The sequence below is a fragment of the Pongo abelii genome, chromosome 19 (genome assembly GCF_028885655.2).
Source record: "Pongo abelii isolate AG06213 chromosome 19, NHGRI_mPonAbe1-v2.0_pri, whole genome shotgun sequence".
Classification (NCBI taxonomy): domain Eukaryota; kingdom Metazoa; phylum Chordata; class Mammalia; order Primates; family Hominidae; genus Pongo; species Pongo abelii.
Genome location: NC_072004.2, coordinates 58,265,240 through 58,277,921, shown reverse-complemented (window position 1 = coordinate 58,277,921; position 12,682 = coordinate 58,265,240). Strand labels below are relative to the sequence as shown.

Here is a 12,682-nt window from a genome sequence, read left to right as displayed (position 1 = left end):
GCATTTGAGGGGTATATCCTAGATAGGAAGTTTACTGCACCAAACTATTTTTCTCTTTGGGTCCTGCTGGAAAATTAACATTCCCTCCCTTGCCATCAATTAATTTCTGCCCTCTTGATCAGCTGTTTCCTTCCCTCTCTTTGGCTCTTTAAAGTTCCTTTTTCTGCCACAGCAGCCTCAAGAGGAAGGGAGGTTGGATTACTGGAAGTTTGGGAAGCCATGTAGGCCTCCCAGATCAGTGGCCACCAGAGGGTGCCATATCATGCATAGCATTTGCACACTCAAAGTCTCAAACTCCTTTCTTCGGATTGAGTAGGGGGGTGAAAATTCCCTTCTTTGTTGGTTCCAGAAAAATAGAAGCTCAGCAGGTGTTTCTGGAACCATCAGCAGGTCCTTAGGAGCAAAAACATTTTGGTTGGCCATGAGAGCCTCCAGCCTCAAGAGAAGAGGGAGGGCAAATTTGTGTTTCAATTGCAGCTGTGACTTTAATATTTTCTTCCTTTTGTCAAAACATTTCTTGCTTCTGAAACATGCATTCAGACATGCATTGTATATTGGTCTGATATGTGTTCACCAACTTTAAATTCAATAATAGAGCTTTTAGTGTGGATAAGATCAAAGCAATCTGCTTAGCATGTGGTGCTACAGGCCTGATTCAATATTTGACTTGCTAATTTTTTCCCAGGGCACTAAAATAATATTGTTCATATTGTTCCTTTGCCATCATATGCATCTGAAATGAAAATACTCTTTTTTTGCCTACTGTATGTTGGAGGCATCAACTCAGACATTAAAATGGTAGGAGGGAGATAAGTGTGACAGAATAACACAGGTCCCCTCATAGGCTTTCTCTGCTCCCCAAATGTCCGTGCAAGTTTACAGTTGGTACTTTTCTCTTGGTAGGTTACTACTTGCTATTTTTATTTTTTTTTTAAATTGAGACGGAGTCTTGCTTTGTTGCCCTGGCTGGAATGCAGTGGCGTGATCTCGGCTCACTGAAACCTCCACCTCCCGGGCTCAAGCAATTCTCCTGCCTCAGCCTCCCAAGTAGCTGGGACTACAGGCGTGTGCCAGCACACCCAGCTAATTTTTGTATTTTTAGTAGAGACAGGGTTTCGCCATGTTGGCCAGGCTGATCTCAAACTCCTGACATCAAGTGATCCACCTGCCTCGGCCTCCCAAAGTGCTGGGCTTACAGGCATGAGCCACTGTGCCCGACCAGTACTAGCTATTTTTAAAATGAGAGGGAGAGGACTTAAATGAAACTTGCATCCAGTGCCCAGATGCCTTGTTTATCCTAGCCAGAGCACGCCATTGACAGGCTCCACTAAGGCTGCTGGGCAGTGGGGAATAGAAGAGAGTACTGGCAGATGCCATTCTTGTCCTGCCAAGCCTTAAGGGTTCATCAGGAAAGGCCAGATGTAGACTGGAAAAACATTGCTCCATTTTTCACCTTGAATGCGTATGTGTAGCCCTTCCCTGTTGACGGGCTTTGAAACGAACCCGAGACACAGATGGGGAAAGGCTTTATCCTGGGAAACTGAGGCTCAGGGGATAGGTCCCAGGCTACCCAGAGAGTGAAGGAGCATAGGTCTTGAGCTTACTGGTGCCAAAGGAACTGTATAGACAGTTGTTGGAGCTTGGGGGTGGGAGGGTGAATCCCCAGATAACCCGGACAGCAATCAGGAAGTAGAGCTTCTGCCCCAGAAAAAGAACCCATGGGGGCTGGCTTGAAGCCAGAGAGATTTGCAGCCATTTTCCTGTTTCATATTTATCGCCTTCTCTCCCACCCAGGTGGAGGGTGACTATGTCAGGTGCACATAACCGGGTTTTTAGTGTAAGGGTTTGTGTTTGCCTTTGAATCTGGGGCTAGTACTTGTTCTTCAAGAGAATGAGCAAAGATGGGAGTAGACAAGAGGAAGAAGTGGGGGCAGATTGATTCGGATCACAGGCTTTGGAGGTGTTGGTCCACGTTCCCAGCACAGCCCAACTGTTATGAGCTCCAAGGTGGAGAGTTTAGAGGCCCTGGGAGAGGACTTTGGAGAAGAACACTGGGCCTTGCTGAGCTCCAGTAAGACAGGACTGGTAATGATACTGCCTCATTGGGTTGTTAGAGACTGGGTGACATACCATGAGCAAAGGGCTTAGCACAGTGTCTGCAGAGGGTGCAAGCTTGATCCGTGGTAGCTCTTGCCATTATCCTTGCCATCATCCACGAGCTGTCATTGAGAGAGATTTCTCCAGCCAATTCCCCTCTTCTGAAGAAGGGTGGAATTTAAAGGGTGTTGATAGAGAAGCCTGGATCCTGAATTGTTTTGGTTTTTGTGATACTGGTTTCTACTTCTGAGGCCCAAAGAAAAGGAAATGAGTTTAAACTGGGCTATGGACAGAATTCAAATGAGATATCCAGAAAAACTGAAAACTCAGAGACTGCCAAGCAAGAACACGGATGATTGTTAGAATGTGCATAGGAGTGTTTCATAAACAGGACTGTGCTGTGAAACCACAGACCCATCTCCTCAAACCCTCGCAATCTTTCTGGGCATTTGGCAGGAAGTGGCAGATAGCTGCACCCCCTGGTACATACTGGAGCCATGATTTTTTTATATTCACAGATAGGAAAGGTCTTACTGCAGATTAGTCACAGACATAGGACTTGAATCTAGGTCTTCTGAATCAATTTCATGTGCCTGGCACTTAGGAGACCCTGTATAAATAATTGTGGACTAAATAAAGGATTCACTGAAGAACCACATGTCTGTGAGGCACATTATGGTTCCTAAAGCCATCGCCCATCTAATTGGGTTGGGGAGTCTCTTCCTGGGCATTTTTTAAAATGGAGGTCCTTCTCTACCATGCAGAAGGGCCAAGAGCAGGCATGAGTCATTCTACTCACAGGGAACCAGGATAGCTGTCTTTGGGAAGTGGGGGTCACAGGAACCCTTCCCTTCATTCCCCATGTAGGCCCTGCCTTAAGGAGGTTATCTCCAGGCAGGAGGATGCCCAGAAAGACCCCACATGACACCCTTTCACACATAAAGATCCCACTAATAGCTGACATTGGGTGGTACGAACTACATATTCTACTAAACACTTTATGCATCATGCATCTTGTTTCATTTGATTTTCACTTACTCTTTAATCATTATCCCTATTTACAGATTGGCAAGGCGAGGCAGAGACAGGTTAAGCAGTTTGCCCAAGGTCACATGGTCAGCAAATGGCAGCCCCAGAATTCAAGCCCAGAAAGCTGTACTCCAGAGCTCACATCTGTACCCATCAGACTGTGTGTGCTCTTCAGGCCGAAAGGGACTTTCAGGGTTATGTAGCTGGGCTGCAGGCCCTCCGCCACTGACCGCCCTTTCCCAGTCAGCTATGTCGTGGCCCATGCGGTTCCATGTTCTCCTAGGAGAAGAGCAGAGGAGACAGGCCAGATTCCCAGCTAGGGAGAAGGACCACGCTTGGGTTTTACAGGTCCCAGATCTCCATGCCTCTTCCTCCGCTGCCACAGACACAGATAAGTGACAAGCACGGGACAGAAGCTGACTGCCACCCAAGCTCAGGGCCAAACCCACAAGCTCTCCAAGCCAGAGCAAAATGCAAATGTGGCTCTTTATCAATAAACACACACAAATGCATGCACAGAGCCGCCTCGTGACCCACCAGAGAGGGGATCCTCCCTGGCTACTCTGTGTGCCCCAGTGCGGGTGCAGCTAATAATGCCTCCTGTGGCGTCCCCCTGATTGAAGCAGCCCCTGAGCAGCAGGGACACTTGCTTGATGAGTCGCCAGAGCCCAGCCTTCAAGCGGCCTCCTGACGAGCCGGGCAGCAGCAGGAAGGGAGGTGAGAATTGACAAGAGCCACCTCCAGGCATCCGCAGAGGCCTAGTACAGCCTAGAGCTTGAAATGATGTTGGGGAGCTATCACCACCCTCGTTGGGTGAGAGCGTGGGTACAGCCTGAAAGGTGCCTGGGACGAGGGCATCTCGGGTAGAGCTTTTCCTCACGCCTGATTCAACAGAAAGGAATCAGTGCTTATAGGCACTGGGACCGTGCTTTACGTGCGTGCTGTCTCCCTTTGTCCTCACAACATCCTGAGCAGGGGTCCTCATCTCATTTTACAGAGGGGTTCACTAGAGCTCAGCAGCAGTGGATCTTCCTTGGTGGGACAGTTCTAAGGGGCAGAGCTGGGATTTGAACCTGTGTCATTCTGGTTCCAAACCCTCTGTTCTTCTCATTATACCTTGCTGCCCATTTAGGCAAACCTAGTATTTGAAAAATATGGATTTATATGATGGGTGAATATCAAGAAGAGTTTTTATTTGCTTCATACAATACTACTGCAGGATTACTTTAAATCAACTTTGTCCAACCCATGACCCACAGGCCATATGCGGCCCAGGTTGGCTTTGAATGCAGCCCAATGCAAATTCATAAACTTTCTTAGAACATTATGAGATTTTTTTTTTATTTTTCTTTTTTTTAAAGCTCATCAGCTATATTTAGTATTAGTGTATTTTATGTGTGGCTGAAGTCAATTCTTCCAATGTGGCCCAAGGAAGCCAAAAGATTGGACACTCCTGTTTTCTGTTTTTTGTTTTTTGTTTTATTTGGTTTTTTTTGGAGACAGGGTCTCATTCTGTCACCCAGGCTGGAGCGCAGTGGCATGATCTCGGCTTACCACAACCTCTGCCTCCCAGGTTTGAGTGATTCTCGTGCCTCAGCCTCCCGAGTAGCTGGGATTATAGGCATGCGCCACCACGCCCAGCTAATTTTTTGTGTGTTTTTAGTAGAGAGAGGGTTTCACCATGTTGGCCACATGGTCTAGAACTCCTGGCCTCAAGTGATCCCCTTGCCTCTGCCTCCAAAAGTGCTGGGATTACAGGCATCAGCCACTACACCTGGCTACACCCCTGCTTTAAATAGTCCTTTTTCTTACTCCTTTAAGGTGATAGGATTTACAGAAATTTGCTAAGTAACTCATGGATACAGCTACTTTGGTTGTCCCTTGTCTTGGAATGAGAGGTCTGGATGCTGGTAATCAAAGTGTGGTCCATGTACCAGCAGCCTTGGCAGCCCCTAGGAGCTGGTTAGGAATGCAGAGTCCCAGGACCCACCCTAGACCTACAGAGTCAGAATCTGCATGCTGACAAATCCCCAGTGATTGGTGTGCACATTAAAGTCTGAGAAGCACCAGGCAAGGGCCACTGCTAATGACAGATAATGTGGGAGTTGTGGGTCATAAATTGCCCAGCCATCATCAGAAGGAAGGGACTTGGGAATGAAGGGAGCATGGAGCCAGGCCAAATGGGGCCAAGCCAGGCCTGGCACCTGGACCTCCAGGCCAGTCTGGTGCTCTTGGCACCACTCCATACTCCCTCTATGGTCAAACAGAGACCAGATTTCTGAAGATCTCCCGGAGGAAGCTCTCAGTACCAGGGACTGCTCCCGCCCCTCACCATGCCCTACCCCTCTGGGTGCAGGCCTTGGAGCATTGCTTGCAGAAGACACGTGAGGCATGCATCTGTTGGGGTAAAGGGCTCGATTCTCCTGAGTGAGGTGCATGTGTCCTTGTCCCCAAGTCGGGACCTGCTGGGTCACTTAGAGGCACCAAGAGAGCCTTGGAACCTGAGCCTGAATCCCAGGTCCACCGCTGGTGATTCTGTAACCACAGGCGAGTGCCCTACCTGTCTGCACCAGTTTGCTCCTGTGGGAAATCAGAAGGTTGAGGATGGCTGCCTTTTGCAGCTGATATAAAGCCCTGATTTGATACCTGGAGGTCTCGGCCTGTTCTGTTGTAGGGTATGTAATTGGGTAGCCTTGAAGGAATCAGCCCTTGATAACTTCAAGTTTCCCCCATTGGGCCTAAGCCAGGGGCCAGCAAATTTTCTATAAAGGGCCAGAGAGTCTCTGTCACATCTACTCAGCCCTGCCATTGTAGCACAAACACAGTCCAGGCAATATATAAATGAAGGGGCATGACTGTGTTCAAATAAAGCTTATTTACAAAAACTCATGGCAGCTGGGTTTGGCCTGCTGGCCACAGTTTGTTGACTCCTGGGTTAAACTAATCTAGCTCAGAGCAGGCCCAGTCAGGGTGCTCCTTGTCTACAGGGGTCCAGTGAAAGGCATTTAGCCAAATGGTCAGCCAGTTTCACTATTGAGCACACATTATTAGGGGCAGAGTAGAAAGGGGGTGCCCCCAAACAGGCACAGAGTTTGGGGATAGCAGCCTGTGGAAAGTATCAGTGCCTTCATTCTTTGGGGGAGCCCCCAGGTGGGGAGTGACACAATGGTCGGAACAGGGTGCTGTCAACCAGGGAGGCCTTCCTGATAGAGGGTGCCTCAAGTCCTCAGTGCTGAACCCACTTCCACTTCCCAGCTTTGTGGCCTTGGGCAAGTTACTTACGTGTTTTGGCTCTGTGGTTCCCCTTTCTGTAAAACAGATTGTGGTAGTGCCTACCTCGGAGAGTGCTGTCACTTAAGACTTGTAAGGGGTTTGGAACAGAGCCAGGCCATGGCACGCTCTCTATCAGAGTGATAGATTTTTTCCACTGTCATCATATTGTCATCATTCTTAGAATTATTTTACTGAGCAAATAGAGTTAGCAGGTAAGGAGGTCCTCAGCAGATTATAAGTCAGTAAAATGCAAGTGTGCAGGACCTGGGCAGGACTGGGTCCCGAGTCTACGGGGCAGGGATGGAGAGTATGAGGTGGGCACTCTCAGTGCCTCTGGGGATGGTCCTAGGAGAGGAGTTGGTGCACTTCCCAAAGCAGGAGGAGCCAAGAGATGTGATTGTCTAGGTCCCGGAAAAGCTGAGTCCCACTCTTCACCTGACTCATTTTTTAAGAAGGTTCCAGAAAAATCCACTTCTAAGAGCAAAGCCTACTGAGATCTTAGGCCTGCTACCCTTCAGCCCAGGGCATACCTGGGGGATTGACTCGGAACAGGTGATTCTGGGGAAGGAAGGGCAGAAGGATAAGAAGGGAGGAGAGTCCTGAGCTATCCTCTTGGACTCAGGGCTGCGGTGCTGTGACCAGCCCATCCATGGAGGCCAGCCCCAGGCTAGGGTCGGCTTCTGGGCCCTGCCACCTGGCAAGGTGCCCAATGATTGGGCTCACCCCCACTCCTTCCAGCTGCTCCTCCTCAGCCCTGAAGACAGCTCAGTCGGGAACCAGCCCAAAAGTGGTGGGTGTATTTGTGTGTGGGGAGGGGGGCGGGTAATGTGGGTGGAATTAACTAGGCTTCTGTATTCACGATCCTATTTGTAGCATCATTCTCACTCGTAAGCTAATTTTAGCCATCCATTCTGCTTCTGTTGCCATTTATAAAATGAGAATGTCAAATGCAATATTAAACAAGCAGGATGAAGGCAAAAAAGGAAATGCCAGAGAGGCATTTAATAAATGAATCTGGTGTTTACGTGGGAGAGGGAGAGATCCTGCCCCCGACGCATCACACACGCGAGCGCGTGCACATGCTGTTTGTGTACAGGCTGTGTTAACGAGAGCAGAGTGATTAGTGTGTTGGGGGAGGCCGGGTGGTTCGGTGGTAAATGTTTGTTGCTCTTTAGGCAGAAGTAATTTGGCCTGCAGGGAGTGGCCTCCCAGTTGCCCGAGTGGTTCGCTTGCCCTTCATCTGTCCTCTGGCGATGTCAGTGTAGGCAGGGCCAGGGAGGGCAGGGGTCTGTCTCCTCAGTGTCTCAGCACCCAGTACCTCTGGGCTTTTCTGAATGTGCTGCCACCAGCATCCCCCTACTCCACCCGCATCCCCCTACTCCACCCGCATCCCCTTACTCCACCCGCATCCCCCTACTCCACCCGCATCCCCCTACTCCACCCGCATCCCCCTACTCCACCCGCATCCCCCTACTCCACCTGCATCCCCCTACTCCACCCGCATCCCCCTACTCCACCCGCAGGGCGCAGGATCATGAGAGGGGAACATGGAGACCACTAGGAGGGGCTGCTCCCCCTTCTCTTCCGCCTCTTCCCCACGCAGAAGGCAGGGCATGAACAGTCTGCGCCCGTGTGCAGCTGCAGAGACCAAGCCCAGAGTAGCGTGTCTCTTGCCTGGATTTTTGCCAATTTCTCTTCTAGTTTCACTCTAGTTTCCCCAGGGCCTGGGAGTTCTGTCCCTGGTTCTTCCTTTGCCCTCTTCGTTCAGCTGCTCTGCCGAGAAAAGAAGGCTCAAGCCATACCTTTTATTTTCTCCCTCTTTTAAATAAATGAAGTTAGGCCCCATGCAGGGCCTCTGGCCCAGCTCACCATGCACTGGGGTAAGCACTCCTCCAGCCTTGTGGCGGAACCTGAGCACCTGCTGGAGGCTGAGGTTTCTTTCCACTTTGAAATGCCCTTGCAGGTTCCCAGAAATGAAAAGGAGGACAGCTGCTGCTGTCACCATCAGCTTTTTCCCCAAATAGTGCGGCCTGGGAAGCTCTCTTTGCACATCCTGCTGATGAAAGCAGGGAGATGGGACCTACCTGGCTGACAGTGTGTGGGGAGGGTTAGGGAGAAAGGCAACGACTGTGGGCTAAGAATCTGCTGTGCTGGGGAGGCTGCTGCTCTCTCTCTTCCTCTTCACTCCCCATTCTGGGATTTCAGTGAACACAGATGTGATCTGACTTCATCACCTTCAAAGGCACTCACCTAGGCTCCATGTGGAGAGGGCAAGGTGTGACTCAACCAACTTTATCCAGTGCAGGCACTTTATAGGATTAGCTCTGAGAGCCCTGCGGGGTAGGCACAGCTGTCACTGTTTTAGAGATGAGAAAATTGAGGTGCAAAGAAGTTAGTCAGCTGGTCTCAGCTCAGAGAGGTGGCAAGTGGAACGGAGATTTAAAGCCAGGAGCCTTAGCCCTAGGCTAGACTGCCGTATAACAGACTAGGCACCCACTCTCAGATCTGGGCAGGGCGGGGGCTGCAGTTATTGGGGTACATCTCAGGTGATATTGGAGACCAGCTCCTCTCTACCCATTGCCCAGATTCTGAGGACCTCTGAGGGAAGAGCCACATCTCAGCCACATTCATTTCTGTGTCCACACCCAGCCCCTGCTTGGTAAATAGTAGATGCTGAATGTTTATTTTTGGTTTATGACCTATTTTACTTTGCCATCACTGATTGTAATAAAACACTGAGCAGAGGAAACAGTGGATGAAATTAATTCTGGAAGTGGTGAGGAGATCAGTTGTGGAAGCTAGCATCGGGAAAGGCTTTGTGAACTAGACCCAGATAGGCCTTGAGGGTTGGGTGGAGAGTGTGGGGAAGGGCTGTGTGAGGTGGGGTGGGTGGGGGGGTGGCTGGCAGCCAGAGACCCAGAGGAGGGAGCAGGGGTTTTGAAGCTGGGGGTCTATGATTGAATTCTGACTGTGCTTTGTGACCTTGGGCAAGTCATTCCTCAGAACCTCTGTGTCCTTTTCTGCTGTAGCTATGAGGCGGGTAAGGCCATCGCACAGAGGAAATGAGGCTCCATGCAATGAGGGAGTTGACAACCTTGGACATTCTTTGAGGACTTCTTCATGCCAGGCACTGTGCTTTATATCCATTATGTGTATATGTTATGTAATATATGAAAATTACTAGGATGTTGTGGCTGTGCCTAGTTATGGATAGCACTCAATAAACAGTGCGTGCCTTCCTCCCCAGAGTAACCCTCCTGAGTCAAGATTATAAATCTAATAGGTCTCTCAATGCCTTTTGCAAACAGGTCTGGGCCATTTATAACATGCATGTGTCCTGGAAGGTAGACAGTCCTGCTGCCTGCCTTTCCCTATGGAAGCTGGCAGCTCCATTTCCATTTGCACAGTAACCCCTTCCTCTGTAGACTGCACGGGCAGGTCCCACATCCATGAGGACCTTTTTTGCAGTAGAACAAGAAAAGTTATCATTTACAAGTAGGTCCGCTGGTGCTTGGCCACACACTGGTCCCTGTCCACGAGGACAGTGCCTGATTATGATGTCTGCGAAGGGAGGAGGGAGGGTCTCTTCTGCTCACTTTCCAGTATCCACAGTGACCAGCTGGGAAGCCTCTCTGTGTTAGGCCGTTCTCGCATTGCTATAAAGAAATACCTGAGACTGGGTAATTTATTTAAAAAAGAAGTTTAGTTGGCTTACAGTTCAGCAGGTTGTACAGGCATGGCACCAACATCGCTAGGCTTCTGGGGTGGGGGCCTCAGGGAGCTTTTACTCATGGAGGAGGGCAAAGTAGGAGCAGGCACGTCGCATGGTGAAAGCAGGTGCAAGCAAGAGAGAGAGTGCAGGGAGGTGCCACACATTTTTAAGCAACTCCAAGTAAGAGCTCACTCATCACCAAGCAGGTGGCCCAAACCATTCACAAGGGATCCACCCCCATGATCCAGATGCTTCCCACCAGGCCCAACCTCCAACACTGGGGAGTACATTTCAACATGAGATTTGGGCGGAGACAAATATCCAAACTATATGACTACCTGAGTTTGCAAAGGGCAGAAGGGCTTGTACCAGTGAGGGAAAAGGACTGCAGAGTGGTTAGGGACCCTTCCCCTGCCAGATTGAAGGACCAGGGCTTCCCAGCACAGCTGCCATGATTTACAGGGGTGCAACTGCTGCCTCACCAACCCCCGAGCCCCTTAATGGCTTCTTAAGTCCTTGCCCTCACCTGGCCACATACTCAGGCTAATCAGGAATCCATCTTGCCTCTGGCCCTGGGCAAGAAGAGCAACTGGATGGAATTGAAACCCTGGAGCAGATGTTAGAACTGAGTAGAGGTGACCTGGCTCTCTGAAGGTCATGCAGGAGTGATGGTGACACGCCCATCTCAAGTGGGAGCTGCACATGGAGGGGAGCCGAGGTTCCTGCGTTTCCCTCCCCGGGCCACTCCGCCTCCCCTAGGTGGGTTCCACCCCCTCTCCTTGTTACATCATAGCCTCTTTCTCCAACTTATTCAACAGCTCTCTCTCTGCAGTGCCAGCTTCCTGGGTGTAAGGCCTGAGCTGTTGCTCGGCCCTGCCCTCAGAGGCCCCCACGCTGGTCTAATGCTCTGCTCTTTGTTGCCATCTTGCAAATCCTAGTCATTGTTGGACAAAGGACCCCTCATAGTCTTTTTGCCTTGGGCCCTGTTCGTTCTGCTGTGAGGCTGACTCAGGTCCAGGTGCCGTGCAGGTACACAGTAGGAGAGTTGAACTCTGATCAAGGGCTTGTTTTGTGTTTATCTTCCTTGCTTTGCAAGTTCCTTGAGGGTGGGTCTCCCTGAATATTGATTATAAACCTTCAAGAGCCTTACAAAATGTCCTGCTTTTTGTGGGGTCTCCAGAAAGGCTTGTGATTGGCAAAGGGGGCAAGAGAGCAGCGACCAGGAAGAAGAAAGGCTGTGGCCACTGGATGGCAAAGGAGGGCTGTGCGGGGAGGTGTGTGTGACATGTGGCCTCTGGAGGCCAAGCTCACCCCTTCCTGCCTCAGTAGCAAGATGTGTGTAGCTGTCAGGCTCTAGGCAAGACACTTTACACTTGAGTAGCATCTCCCCTCCTCTTCGCCATCTCCCTGGGCAGGGCTCAGGGCCTAATGGCCAGAGGAGAGGATCTTCAGAGAAACAATGTTGGCCTCAAACCCACCAGAACCTGGCTGGGGAAGAGGTCAAGCTGATCAGGGGCAAGACCAGGTCAGGCCTCTTATGTCTGTTAGGAAATGCCACAGAAGGACAGGTACCCACCCTAGAAGCTGCAGGACCTCCTCTCCTCCTGAGCCCTTTCCTCCCTCTGCTCCCCTCCCCTTTCTGTTAGCCAGACAGTCAGACGGTCAAGGTTGATACCTGAGCACTGGGGAATTCTATCCATTGAAATAGGCCTCTCCCGCTGGAGGACTAAACTGTCTCAGACACGACCTGTTTGGAGTGAGAAATGAAACTGCAAACACTGGCCTCTTCAGGCCAAACAGGCTTTCCTTGTCCTGGATGGTACATCAAGGCCACAGGTCCAGGGCTTGGATTTCCCTCTGGGCCCCAAGGCCGCGTGCTGACTGGGTTCTTTTGTACAGAGACCAGGGAAAAACAAAAGCCCTTTACTTCCCAAAGCTTGGCATATTCCTCAGACTGCCAGCCACCGTCCCCAAAGATGCCAGGGCAGTGAGCTTACCTTTGCAAGGGCTTCGGATCCATTGGGGAGGAGTGGCCACTCATACTAGCTACAGGGAAGCTGTTCTTGCAGAAGCTCCAGCACCTCCTCTGAAAGCCAGTGCTAAGCATTCCCCGCTAGGGAGAGGGTGTAACACGGGGCCACAGCACCCACTCTCCTGGCTTGGGCTGGGGCTATAGGCAGATCGGGATTAACATCCCAACCCTGCACACAGGTACTGGGTCTGGACCACAGGTTAGATGTCTGAGTCTGAGCCTCAGTTTCCTGCTCTGTGGGATGGATATATAGCTATAAAGGTCATTATCGGGTCCACTGACAAAACAAGCATATGGAAGGTAAAGTATTAATGTTAAACATACTGAGACCGATAACTGTGCTATGATTACGTAAGAAAATGCCCTCATGTTTAGGAAATGCGTACCAACTTACTCTCAAATGGAAAAAAAATTCCTAGCCAGGTGCAGTGGCTCACGCCTGTAATCCCAGCACTTTGGGAGGCGGAGGCGGGCAGATCACGAGGTCAGGAGTTCGAGACCAGCCTGGCCAATATGGTGAAACCCCCATCTCTACTAAA

At 50.4% G+C, this 12,682-nt stretch overlaps 1 protein-coding gene across 7 annotated transcripts in view; it reads left to right on the top strand.

Moving 5' to 3' along the window:
- Nucleotides 1–12,682, top strand: part of MSI2 (musashi RNA binding protein 2) — a 429,533-nt gene that overhangs the window by 342,738 nt on the left and 74,113 nt on the right. The window lies entirely within an intron of this gene.